This window comes from Pan paniscus, chromosome 6 (genome assembly GCF_029289425.2).
Source record: "Pan paniscus chromosome 6, NHGRI_mPanPan1-v2.0_pri, whole genome shotgun sequence".
Lineage (NCBI taxonomy): Eukaryota > Metazoa > Chordata > Mammalia > Primates > Hominidae > Pan > Pan paniscus.
The window spans coordinates 127,586,048-127,600,226 of NC_073255.2; positions in this window are offsets into that span (position 1 = coordinate 127,586,048).

Genomic DNA, 14,179 nt, shown 5'->3' on the forward strand with positions numbered 1-14,179 from the left:
ACGCTATCTGTGTAAACATGGAAATACCTACACAGCTATCTGTGTAAACTTCGAAATATCTACACAGCTATCTGTGCAAAGATGGAAATATCTACACCGCTATCTCTGTAAACATGGAAATATCTACACCGCTATCTGTATAAACATGGAAATATCTACACCGCTATCTGTTTAAACATGGAAATACCAACACCGCTATCAGTATAAACATGGAAATATCTACACCGCTATCTGTATAAATATGGAAATATCTTCACCACTATCCCTATAAACATGGAAATACGTACACCGCCATCTTTATACACATGGAAATATCTACACCGCTATCTCTATAAACATAGAAATATATACACGGCCATCTCTATGAACATGGAAATATCTACACCGCCATCTGCATGAACATGGAAATATCTACACCGCAATCTGTATAAACATGGAAATATATACAACGCTATCTGTATAAACATGGAAATATCTACACAGCTATCTGTATAAACTTGGAAATATCTACATAGCTATCTGTGTAAAGATGGAAATATCTACACCACAATCTGTGGAAAGATGCAAATATCTACACCGCTATCTCTGTGAACATGGAAATATCTGCACCACTATCTGCATAAACATGGAAATATCTACACCGCCATCTGTATAAAGATGGAAATATCTACACCGCGAGATGTATAAACTTGGAAATATCTACACCTCTATCTGTATAAACATGGAAATATCAACACCGCTATCTGTATAAACATGGAAGTATCTACAATGCTATCTGTGTAAACATGGAAATACCTACACAGCTATCTGTGTAAACTTGGAAATATCTACACAGCTATCTGTGTAAAGATGGAAATATCCACACCGCAATCTTTGCAAAGATGGAAATACCTACAACGCTATCTGTGTAAACATGGAAATATCTACACTGCTATCTGCATAAACATATAAATATCTACACCGCTATCTATATAACCTGCAAATATCTACACCGCAATCTGTATAAACGTGGAAGTATCTACATCGTTCTCTGTATAAAGATGGAAATATCTACACCGCAATCTCTATAAAGATGGAATTAGCTACACCGCAATCTTTATAAACATGGAAATATCTACACCGTTCTCTGAATAAAGCTGGAAATATCTTCACCTTTATCTCTATAAACATGGAAATATCTACACCGCCATCTCTATAAACGGGGAAATATCTACACATTCATCTGTATAAACATGGAAAGAACTACACTGCTTTCTGTATAAATATGGAAATATCTATACCGCTATCTCTATGAACTTGGAAATATCTACACCGCCACCTGCATAAACATCTAAATATCTACACCGCCATCTTTATAAACATGGAAATATCTACACCGCCGTCTGTATAAACATAGAAATATCAACACCGCCATCTATATAATCATGGAAATATCCACACTGCCATCTGTGTGAACATGGAAATATCTACACCGCCATCTGTAAAAACGTGGTAATGTGTACACAGTCATCTGTATAAACATGTAAATATATACACATCCATCAGTATAAACATTAAACTATCTTCACCGCTGTCTCTATAAACATGGAAATACCTACACCGCTATCTGTGTAAACATGGAAATGTCTACACCGCTATCTGTATAAACATGGAAATATCTACACCGCTATATGTATAAACTTGGAAATATCTCCACCGCTATCTGTATAAACATGGAAATATCTACACAGCTATCTGTTAAATATGGAAATATCTACACCGCCATCTGTATAAATATGGAAATATCTATACCGCCATCTGTATAAATATGGAAATATCTATACCGCCATCTGTATAAACATGTAAATATCTACACCGCTGTCTTTATAAACATAGAAATATCTACAAGGCTATATGTATAAACATGGAAATATCTACACCACTATCTGTATAAACATGGAAATGTCTACACCGCTATCTCAATAAACATGGAAATATCTACACCGCCATCTGTATAAACATGGAAATATCTACCCCGCTACCTGTATAAAAATGGAAATACCTACACCGCTATCTTTAAAAACGTGGAAATATCTACACCGCTATCTGTATCAACATGGAAATATCTACACCGCCATCTCTATAAACATGGAAATATCTACACACTCATCTGTATAAACATGGAAATATCTACACTGCCAGGAACTCAAGAGCAGCCTGGGCAATACAGCAAGGCCTCATCTCTACAAAAAAATTAGAAATATTAGCTGGCCATGGTCTTGTGCTCCTGTAGTCCCAGCTTCTTGGGAGGCTGAGGTGGGAGGATCTACGGAGCCCAGGATTTTAAGGCTGCAGTGAGCTTGGATAACGACTGCACTCCAACCTGGATGACAGAACAAGAACCTGTTTCAAAAAAGAAAAAGGAAAATAAAACCTAAAAACTAAAAACTGGATGTAGTTTGCTAGTAACTAAACAGCAAATTAATTGTAACATGCTTACATATCAACGATGTCTTTCTTCTTTGTTCATAAACCTGCTCACTAAGAAGCTGCTGAAGTCCATGGTAGTGACAGGTACATGTCTGCATCCTTGTCCTGACCTGCATCTTCTTTGATTGTCCCCATCTGTGTCTCCGACTGGCACTGCCGAACCGTCTTGCTACCTGATCAATGTTGTACTGAACCGGACTGCTAACTGATCAATGTTGTCGAGCTCACTGCACAAAGCTGTTCTTACAAGGTAGATTTCTGCCTGGAATAGCCATATTTACACTGTTTATATTCCTTACTCCTGACCCATCCAACGCAGCACAAGTTCTATTTATTGCCATAGAAACATAGGTCATTTGGAAACACCTCCTTCATTTCTATGGAATGTTCAAACATTTCTGACATTTTGGACTCTGTTCTAGCCTCTTGTTAAATATATCCAGAAAAGAGACAAAGCTTTATGGGGGGGCTATATGCACACATATGCTATAGAATAAGCTATCTAAATGCTTAAAAATACTTTCCATCTGTCACCGCACCTTAATAGGTACACAGAAATTAAGTATGTGTATATCTGTCTGTATAGATACGTATAAATATATATCCCCAAAACAAAAACTCATTCTCTTACTTATACATAGGTAGAATATAGGTGAATATACATATACATTTATAGGTAGAACAAAAAAACCCTCAGCCTCTTTAGGGCCATGTGTTTTCTCTGAGTAATTGTCACAATTAATTAAAATACATGTGTATGCCTTTTTAGATAAATTTCATCAGACCAGTTTCTGTCTGGTTGGAAAATAATAACTGCCTATTTGCTAAGTGCCCCTGCCCCCATACTATGTTCCAGTGAACTAAAGACCTCTGGCAATCATAGATTTACAACTCAGCAAGATTAAACAATTTATTGTTATTTATGACATCCAAGCTGTATCTTCTGTATTATATTCCACATTAGCATCTATCACCTTACATTTGAGAGATCCTGTCCAAAAAATGATTATGCCTCCTAACCAAACATTCAGCAGGGCTGCAGGAACAGGACCCCTGAACAAACATCCTGCCAAAGTACTTTAAAGCACCGTGAGCTGCCACAGCTGTGCATTTTCAGATGACTCAGCAGATTAGCATGGAGTCTCTTAGCCTCTGCTTGGTCTGTTCCTTTCAGTGATCTCTCACATGGCCCAGTCCATTCGGTTTGAAAATCCTCATGAAATGAGCAGATTATGATCTGGCTTCAGTAGAGGGCCATGGGGTGGGCATGGAGGGGAGAGGGTTTGCTCTTAACACAGCCTGAGCCTCAGAAAGGTTTCAGATGGAAAAGCATGGCACTGACTCAGCTCATGCTTAACAGGAAATAATGCACAGACCACACCAAAAAAGCCCTTTATGTTGTGTGAAAGTCTATGCCGGAGCAGCTGCTGCCACCTCATGTACTGTGATACAGTGTGCATGTGTGTGTTTGTGTGTGCGTGAGTGTGAGTATGCACACAAATGTGTGCTGGGAGGGGGAGGAGATCACACCTTCCACAGTCGCCACCTCAGCCTTAGCTAGCAGCGTGGAGAATTGCCAAAAGTCAACAGGAAGCTGCACCAAAGCAACTGTGATCACCACATCAGCAGGCGCTTTCTGGTTAGTAAAGCTACTGGGACTGAAAAACACACACGATCTCGTCCTTCTTTTATTTTAATCAGAGCAAACTATTTTTATAATAATTGTGTTATATGAATAAATAATTCATAATGCTGTAACCCATTATCACATTCAATCCTCCCAACAACCCTAGAAGATATGTAGACAAGTATTATTACTTTCCCTATTTTTATAAATGAGGAAATAAACCCCAGGAGGCTAGGCGACTTCCCCACGGTCATAGAAGTTGCAAACAGTAGTATCATGATTCAAATCCAAAGCTTCTCCTTTTGTCTTTATCATTTTAATTTTGAAGGTAATGCGTATGCATGTATGATCTTTTAAATCCAGAGATGTATATGGAATAGATAGGAAAAGGGACTCTCCTTCCCCATTATACACCCCCTCCACCCAAGCTATATACACTGTTGACTAGAGTATGTCCTTTCAATCCTATTTTCTATGCCTACATTATATACAGAAAAGCAGGATTACGTTACACACAATATTCCAGTCATTGCTGTTTTTCACCAACAAGCTATCATTCACATCTTTTTCATACTACATATAAATTTATATCCTTTATTTTAGGGGTGTATATTGTGCAGTTGTGTCATAAATTATGTACCTGTTCTCTGTTGAACATATAGATTTTTTCTGAGTTTTTCCTTAGCAAAATGCTGCAGTGAGTACCCTTGTACACAGATGTTTGTACATTTGTTCTAGAAAAATCTACAGTAAAGATTCTTAGATTAAGAGATTCCCAGGTTATTAGAAAACTACTCTATTAATTTAGATATATACTTCCAAATTGCCTGACCAAAAAGTTATGTCAATTTAACTTCTATGAACAGTATACAAACATGACAATTTTCCATCACCTACACCAACTCTGGGTAATTTCATCTTTTTTACAAGTTGATGGATTGTTTTAATTTATATTTCTCTGGTTATTAATAAGGTTGGCCACCTGTTCATGTGTTATTATTGATGATATTTGTATTGAATTGTTTGAATTTTCTTGATTTCAAAAAACGTTTTACATGTCATAGATATTAAATATTTGTTGTAAAACTCTCCTTCCAGTATTGTGTATGTGTTTGGTCAAGTAGAATAAACTCTCGTCCTCTGATTTCAGATTCCTTTCTCTTTCCATTAGAAATCCCTAAATGTAAAACTACATATTGATAGCTAAAAACCAGGATGTTTACTGGAGAAAAAGAATACAAAGGCAATAATTAAATATTATATTTATACAAAATACCTACTAGTACCAACTTAAAAAGAGAAAGTAAAAGTCAAATGCTTCTACGACTTCAGACTAAGAAAAAGAACTTTTGAGGTTGAATGTTCCTGAAATTTTTCTTTTCATACAACTACGGACATGACTTCAAAAGTTGATGTGACTAAAAAATGTAAGATATGAAAGATATTTGAAGACTCAGAGAAGGTGGATTTTCATTTTAACAAGTCACATATATATTCTAGATATCCTCTTATTCGTAACTAAGAGAGTCAAATCAGATGAAAGAATCTAAAATTTCCCTTTGACTGTGTTAAGTAGAAGTAGTAGAGGCATATTGGCCAAATCTTGAGTGTTTGCAAATTGACTGTTAAGGCTATAGGCTGGCACAGGTCATTGAAGCCCTAGCTTATTATCTTTAATTTTAAAATCCCCAAACAATTTATACTAATTTTTCTTGTCCATTATTTCCAAATAATCTTGTTTAAAGGTTATTACAGTGCTTGCTCATGTTACTGTTGTCTAACAGAAGGGTATCCGGGGCCTTAAAACTGAGAGGGTTAGGATTAATGATTCCAATACCTATGCTTGGACATCTCCAAAAGTGGGTTCCAACTTCTTGTCCTCAAGTCTGTATAGAAACTAGCAAACTTCCAGAGTTCACAAAAGGCTCAAAGAGAACAGATGTTTTATAGAAAATTCTTAGAGCAAGTTTCCCGCATAATGTTGCTGATGCGTGTCTGCCTTTTCAATAAACATCACTATGCTTTATCACAAGATTTAATAAAGCAGCTTAGTTAAAAATGCCATCTGGGTCTCTGGACACATTAAACAAAGCTTAAAATAACCACCCCAGCAACTGGGAGGACCCAGCTGTTCTCATAATCTGTCCCACTCCTTTTACTTCCCCAGAAAAAGAGTGAATGAAGACCACAGACTAAAAGCATCCAGAAGGAACTGACACAAACAGGGAGATAGATGGAGCCAAGGGCTCCTGTAAGTTTGCTATTGCTCACATAATAGATTTGCTAATTCCACAACCTGCGGATGGTGATTAAGAATGGGAAGCAGAAAGAGGGAAGAGAGAATCATAGAAGGGCTCATTCAAGTTTTCTAATGTATCACAAACCTGTCCTCCCTAATGTCTGGATCATAGCAGCCCATTCCATTCACCTATTCTCTAGTGAACTCCAATAGAAAATACAAAGCCATCACCACCCAGTTCTTTCTCCCTTCTAGAGATGAGATATTAGCCACCCAATCCCAGATTCTCAGATCCATTCCAGGAAAGAAGCCCTAGGTATTGAAGCACAGCTTTCCCTCCCTCCCTTCTTTCTTCCACCCCAAGATTTGTTCCCCAGATAGTTCTAGTAAATGCAAAACCAAGTATATTCTCATTCTTTAGAGCAACCAGCTTTTCATGGCCAACTGGAATCAAACACAACCTGCACAAACATCTATCTGGAGGACACTCCCAAGGCTCCTACTGAGCCAGCCTTCTGCATACCACTGCATTTCAGCTTCCTAGTTCACAAGACACTGAGACATTCTTGAATTCTGCAAGGTGCACTGTGTGTTAATATCTTGGCTGCTCATCATGTGGCCAATAAAGGGCATGACTAGTCAACAAATAAATTTTCTCTTGGCTAAAACTTGCAACAAAACTGTAAGCTGTTTACCAAGGGGCCCACTGCAGGTTATATTCAATATATACAGTCAAATCCTAACTATCTGAGATATATTCAGTTGACCATACACCTTTATATTTCAGTAAAAGGTCTTTACGTTTCCCAGTGCTATCGATGTTACAAAGTGCTTTCATATGCAGTGCTTCATCTGATTTCCAGGATAATTAAATGATCCTGTCATACCTGATTTTTAGATGAGGAAACAAGTGGTTTCTGGGTATTTCAAGAGGCTAACGCATCTGCCCTCCAACTTGTATGTGAAAACCAAAAACAAAATTCCAAGGCCCTTCAACCATCTGAATGGACTTTGACTCTTTTGGTCAATATATGGCAGAGCTAGGAAAAGCAGGTGAGTCTTCCAGCTGCTGATACAGGGTTTTTTCTGCCATACTCCATTACCTCCAAGGCTAAAGTCAAAAGAGGGTGTGGTTATCACATGAAAAAATCTGGTTTGGATTTCCCAAATGTGTATGTAGTATTTGGGGATTTACCTTAATTTAACCTACAGTTCTTTTGGGTTGTAACAGTCTGACTCCATTTTTGAAAACAAAACAAAATCGATTTTAAATGCTGAATTATAGATCTTTGCTGTCCAGTATGGTAGCTACTAACCACTTATGGTTATTTGCATTTCTATTTTAATTAATTAAAATTCAGTAAAATGCAAAATTCAGTTCTTCAGTTGCTCTAGCCACATTTCAAGTGTTACAGTAGTCACATATGGCTAGTGGCTGGGACAATGCAGATTATAGAACAGTTCCATCATCAAAGAAACTTCTATTGAACAGTGCTATTATATAATGTCATCTCCAGAGAAAGAAGACTTTAGAAAAAGTCAGAAACGGCCGGGTGCAGTGGCTCACACGTGTAATCCCAGCACTTTGGGAGGCCAAGGCAGGCAGATCCCTTGAGGTCAGGAGTTCAAGACCAGCCTGGCCGACATGGTGAAACCCCGTCTCTAGTAAAAATACAAAAAATTAGCTAGGCGTGGTGGTGCATGCCTGTAACCCCAGCTACTCAGGAGGCTGAGTTGGGAGAATCACTGGAACCCAGGAGGCAGAAGTTGTAGTGAGCCAAGATTGTGCCACTGCACTCTAGCCTGGGTGACAGAGCAAGACTCCATCTCAAAAAAAAAAAAAAAAGAAAAAGAAAAAGTCAGAAACATCTTGAGGCAGGCATAGTGCTGTCATCTGTCCAATATTGAAGATGATTTAAGAATAAGAAAGAAGAAGAGAACAAAGAAGAGAAAAAGAAGTTGCCTTAGGTGTACCTACCCAGAAAAGGACAAAGGCATTCTTGTAGTCATTGTGTTGTATTTTAGCTCTTAAACTTTTTAAGAGATTAGAATAATTTGACACATAGAAGATCTAAACCACTGAAGAGGCTCTGAAGCAGATAAAAGTAGAAAGAAAATAAAAAACTAATTAGGTACAAACTAAGCTTAACCACAATTCGTTTAAACGGTACTATTTACTCTTCACATGATTGGTTTTTCTTTTGCTTTATAGTATGACATAGCTTATATCTTTAAAGGGGAATTAAAATATTTCTGGGAATTTTTAAAAGTAAGTTCACACAGCCACATAAAAACTACAGAAACAGATAAAACCTATCTTCTCATTTATTCCCTAATCCATTCAAATTAAATATAAAAATCCAAGCAGCCACAGTGATATTCAAAAAAGCAAAAGTGAGACAAAACAAAATTCATTTGTCACCTGTGGAGGTAGTTAGCTCACCTAATCTTCACTCCAAACACCAGTAATTTTTAAAAGACAGAAATAAACATATGTTCTGCCTTCCCGGAAGGAACTATGTTTCAGGGTAGCCAAATAACCCAGTTGTGAAGAAAATGGTCTGCTTATAGAAAAATGCCAGCTAAAACATGTAGATAGAATTAGAGAATTAGAAATTCACCATTTGGAAACCCCTAATGAAATAATCAACTCAAGCAAGGATCATTAATAAATGCTAAAACAATCAAGTAACTATTGATACAGAATATAACTGAATATACACATGGTACAAAGTTCACGTCACAGACTACTGGCTTGACCCAAGGGGGAATATAGCAGAGGAGATAGGCAGTGATCACCCTAACCTTGCGATCATCTCACCATCACTAATGATGGGATGTGAATACACATTATTGCCTATGAAATAGTCTTTAAAAAAAGAAGTTGAACCTGAATCTAACTAAACCTTGCAATGGGCTGAACGTGTATGTCTTCCCAAAATTAATATGTTGACATCCTAACCCCAAAGGTGCTGGTATTAAAAGGTGGGGCCTTTAGGGGGTCATTAGATCATAAGGACAGAGGCTTCATGATTGGAATTAGTGCCCTTATAAAAGAGGCCCCAGAGAGCTAGCTAGTCTCTCCCACTATGTGAGGGCCCAGCAAGAAAGCCAATCTATGAACCAGAAAGTTGGTCCTAACCAGATATCAAAACCACATGCTCCTTGATTTTAAACTTTCTAGCCTCTAGGACTGTGAGAAATAAATTTCTGTTCTTTATAAGTCATCCAGTTTTTGGTATTTTGTTATAGCAGGCCTAAAAGCCTTTAGAACTAACTTCCAGTTAACCAGGAAAAAACAGAGTGAAAAGTTAAATGACACCATAAAAAGCAACCAGAAAATTCCAGAAGGGGAAATATTCTACAGGACAACTGACTAGTTTTTCAACAAGTCAATTTCACTAAATAAATACATAAACAAAGAGTATGTGTATTTTCCAGGTTAAAACAGTCTTGAGCTAAATAATCAAATGCAATGTGTGTCCCTTGATTAGAAGAAACTAATTTGAACAAACCAGCCACAAAAGATATTTCAGGGAGACCAAGCTGGAAGGATCACTTGAGGCCAGGAGTTTGAGACCAGCCTGGGCAACGTAGTAAGACCTCCATCTCTACAAAAACAATAAATTAGCTGGGCATGGTGGTGTGCACCTCTAGTCCTAGCTACTCAGGAAGCTGAGGCAGGAAGATCACTTGAGCCCAGGAGTGTGAGGCTGCAATGAGCTATGATTGTTTCACTGCACTTCAGGCTGTGTGAAAGAGCAAGACTTTGTCTGAAAAAATAAAAGGACATTTCATAATAATTGAGGAAATCTGAATGTGGACTGGGTAATAAATGATATAAAAAAGCCATTTTTTATTTTGTTTGAAAAGATGATTTTGTAACTATACAGGAAAATGTTCTTATTTTTTTAGAAATCTGTACTAAAGAATTTAGGGGTAAAATATCATTTTCTTTAATATACTTTCAAACACAACCAAAAAATAGTCATGACACAAATATAGCAAAATGTTTACAATCTATGTTCTATGCTTGCCTGTGAGTGCCATTAATCTCATCTCTCTGCTTTTCTGAAAGTTTGAAAATTTCAAAGTTTTATAATAAATTTTTTTACATCCCATAATTTTATAATAATTTTTTTAAAGTTTGAAGCAAATCAACAACTATAGCTTCAAAAATATCCTGACCCACAATAAACATTGAACAGGGTATATTTCTCCCATTTCCTAAAAAGTTGGCCCAGGAAGGAGTATGAGAGCTGCCATAGCTCTCCCAAGGCTCATTATTCTCCATCACTCCATGGTAAATCCCAAAATAAATTTTTTAAAAAGTTGTTTAAATTTATAATGTTTTTGATTCTATAATAATTTTATAATAAAATAATTGTAAAATGTTTTTGATTTTATAATTTATAAAAATTTTTATACATGTTTATGTTTGAAATGTCTATTTCAAACTTTATGAGATATTAAAATATAAGTAATATAGTTCATCATTTTAGAAATGCCATGCTTTTCTTCTCCAGCAATTACATAATCAAAGAGTAACTGTAGTTTTTCCTAGAACATTGCTTTGTAGGCTGGGCATGGTGGTTCATGACACTTTAGGAGGCCAAGGCAGGCAGATCTCTTGAGATCAGGAGTTTGAGACTAGACTGGGCAACACAGAGAAACCCTATGAGTAGTAAAAACACAAAAATCAGCTGTGCGTAGTGGCGTGCACCTATAGCCCCAGCTACTCAGGAGGCTGACGTGGGAAGATCACCTGAATCTGGGGAGGTCAAGGCTACAGTGAGCCAAGACTGTACCATTGCACTCCAGCCTGGGCAACAAAGTGAGACCCTGTGTCAAAAAAAAATGAAATTTAATTGAAAAAAAGAAAATTGCTTTGTAAAATTAATTTTTCAATCAAAACCAAGATTTTTCAGATATAGAGAATGCAGCCCACTGGTCAGATTTGTCAGTTCAAAGAGAAAAAATTCCAGTTTCCTATTTTTCTAGCCTGCTTATGATTATCCAATAGGATATCAAAAAAGACCAAAGCCTTTGGGATCCATGTTCAGTATTCCTGAGTCTAACTCAGGATGCCAAATCAGGAGACAAGCACATTCTCATCAATTTTCAATCATTCGAGACCAATTTTGCTTATAATTATCCAGTTCTTTTAGACCACCTTTCTCCTGAAGCCAGCCTTATGGCTATTCACTTCACTTTAGCATAAGCCCCCAAGAAGGTGAACAAAATGAGGAAACGATTGGTTAAAGTTGGCGTTTGAAATTCTGAAACATGTCCACCATTCCCTTCACCCATGCCCGCCCCTCTTAGAAGTAGTACTTTCAGATTATTTAAGAGTTGATGCTTCTATGTGGATTTTGTCAGCTGTCCTTTATAACAGCTAGTGCATTTAATTTGACACTATTTTCAGCATATATTGACCTATGCTAATTATCTGTTAAAATAAATTCCACTCTTAGAGTTAATAAAGTGTGTGTGTCATGGAAGACCCATTGAAGTAAGAAGCTGAGGAGCCCTTATGGTAAAGTGGGACAAGAAATAATAAGACATAATAATTTTCCCATGCAAATCAACAACCGTAGCTTCCAAAATATCCTGACCCACAACAAGTATTGGACAGGCCATGTTTCTCTCACTCCCTAAAAATTTGGCTCAGGAAGGAGTATGAGAGCTCCCATAGCTCTCCCAAGGCTCATTATTCTCCATCACTCCACAGGAACAGCCTGTCAGAGAAGAGTGAAAGACCATTTGTCAACCTCTCTTCAACTCCCTGATTCTAGCCAAACTTCATCAATCTCAAGTGAGGAGCCAGAGAGAAATCAAGCCCCATATATCCAGCATCATTGTCTACTGGAGTCAAAAATCACAATTCCACTACCCACCCCAACACCACTGGCCCTGTTTCTCCCAATTGCTTTTTATTGTGTTTTTCAAAAAAATCTCCTTTCCCTATCCCTGCAACACCGAGAAGGAGGAATTATAGTAGATAAATATGAAGCATGGAGATCCTTTAAAAATGTTTTTAATAATAAATGAGAAAATGAAAAGGAAAGGGTTGGGAAGGAAGGAGGGAATACAAATGCCAGGGAAATGTTCAGTTTTGTTTTTAAAGATGTTAACACTCATTTATACATCTGCAAGACACTCCCCTTAAAGTCAAGTTCTATGAGTGTGGGTCTGGTTGCATGAATAAGGATAAAATTACCTTTTTAGACGATGTTTCCTACATATCATTCAGAGACCCCTGAAGTTAGGTATCCCTCTTGTAGATGTCCTTGAGATGCTGCTGGACCTGGGAAAGAGGAAACTGGGATACGGGTCTATGCCAAAAGGTGCTTCTAGTTATAGGACAGAGAGGAAAGGGGCAGAGGGAGAAAAACCCGAAGTCTGAGAATCTGGATTGCAGAAGACTACCGAGGTCGTGGGAGAAGGGAGAGAAAACAAGGATGAAAAGCGAAAGGGGAAGAGGCATGAAATGTTGTCAAATGTCAAAAGGCATTTGGAGAGAAGTTGGGAATTGCATTAAGAAAACCACTGCAAATCTCATTTCAGACCATTTAGAGATATGCCCCCTGGGAACTGCGAGCTCAGGCTGTTTAGCATCAAACAAATGGATCCACTCCATCCCTACCCTAATTAAATAAATCATTCAGTAATTCCACTGGGTTAAAGAACCAAAATATTAAAAACCTTCAGGACCTACTCTTGCCAAATATGTCAGGGATCGTGTGTGTGTGTGTGTGTGTGTGTGTGTGTGTGTGTGTGTGTGTGTGTGTGTTCTGAGACACCACTACTGTTAAATAGGCAGAGCTAAGACTTAGGGGACTGGCAGATTATTGCAAAAAGGGCACGGGGAAGAGGGACTATGTTGTGAGCCTGGGAAAGAAGTTTGTGTGGGGACTGTGGGCAGTGAACACGTTGGGAACAATATGGAAAACTGGGAGCTGCCTTGGAATCTACAGGGCCGGGTAAGAGAATGTCCGAAAGAAAAATGAGCAGGTGCAGGATGTGTGCAGAGTCGGAGAAGAGTCCAGGGCACCCGGAGTGGCTCCAGGAACGACGGACACCCCTCAAGGCTTTTGGGGGCGGTGGGTACTAATAGAACCCAGTGTCCGGGGTGCGCCGGGGAGGCTGCGAGCGCGGCGGGATTGGGGCGCTGGAGGGTGAGGACGCGGGAGTGAGGAAGCAAAGCCTGGGCCGGGCAGGGGCCTCCCAGCTGGGCCCGGAGGCAGCAGGGGGACAAGGGCTAGGAGAGGGCATGGCGGCAGCGCGGCGGGAAGCGAGGGGCATCCGGACACTCACCCCGTTGGCCGCAGCCATCTGCCCCACGATCTCGATGGCCGTCCTGCTGAAGTACCTGCCGTCGCTGCCCACCACCGTGGTGCAGCCCCGACGGTCGCGCAGGTCGATGGACGATAGCACGCTCTGGATGAATTTGGGCAGGTAGTTGCGCTGGCCCTCGAAGAGGCCGGTAGGTCGCCGCAGAACCCTGCCGCCGGCCAGCCGCCGGTCCTCGTAGGGCGCAATGGGCACTGTTAGCACCGGGATGGGGCTCCCCTCCGTGGCGCCTCCTGGCCGGTCCTGCTGAGGCTTCCGGGGCCGGAGGCAATCTGCAGCCTGCCGGGGGCCTCCGCCCACCTGGCCGCGCACCGGGACTCCGCCTCGCGCCCAGGCCCCCTCTCCGGCAGGTCGGCACCCTGCGCCCTGCACCCGCCCGCCTGGGGACTGCCCGCCCCTCCTCTCCGTGCGGCTGCTCGCTGACTCCCTCGGCGGAGATTGCTTCTGCCTTCCTGTAAAGTTTTCTCCCGCCCACCTTCTCCGCTGCCAGA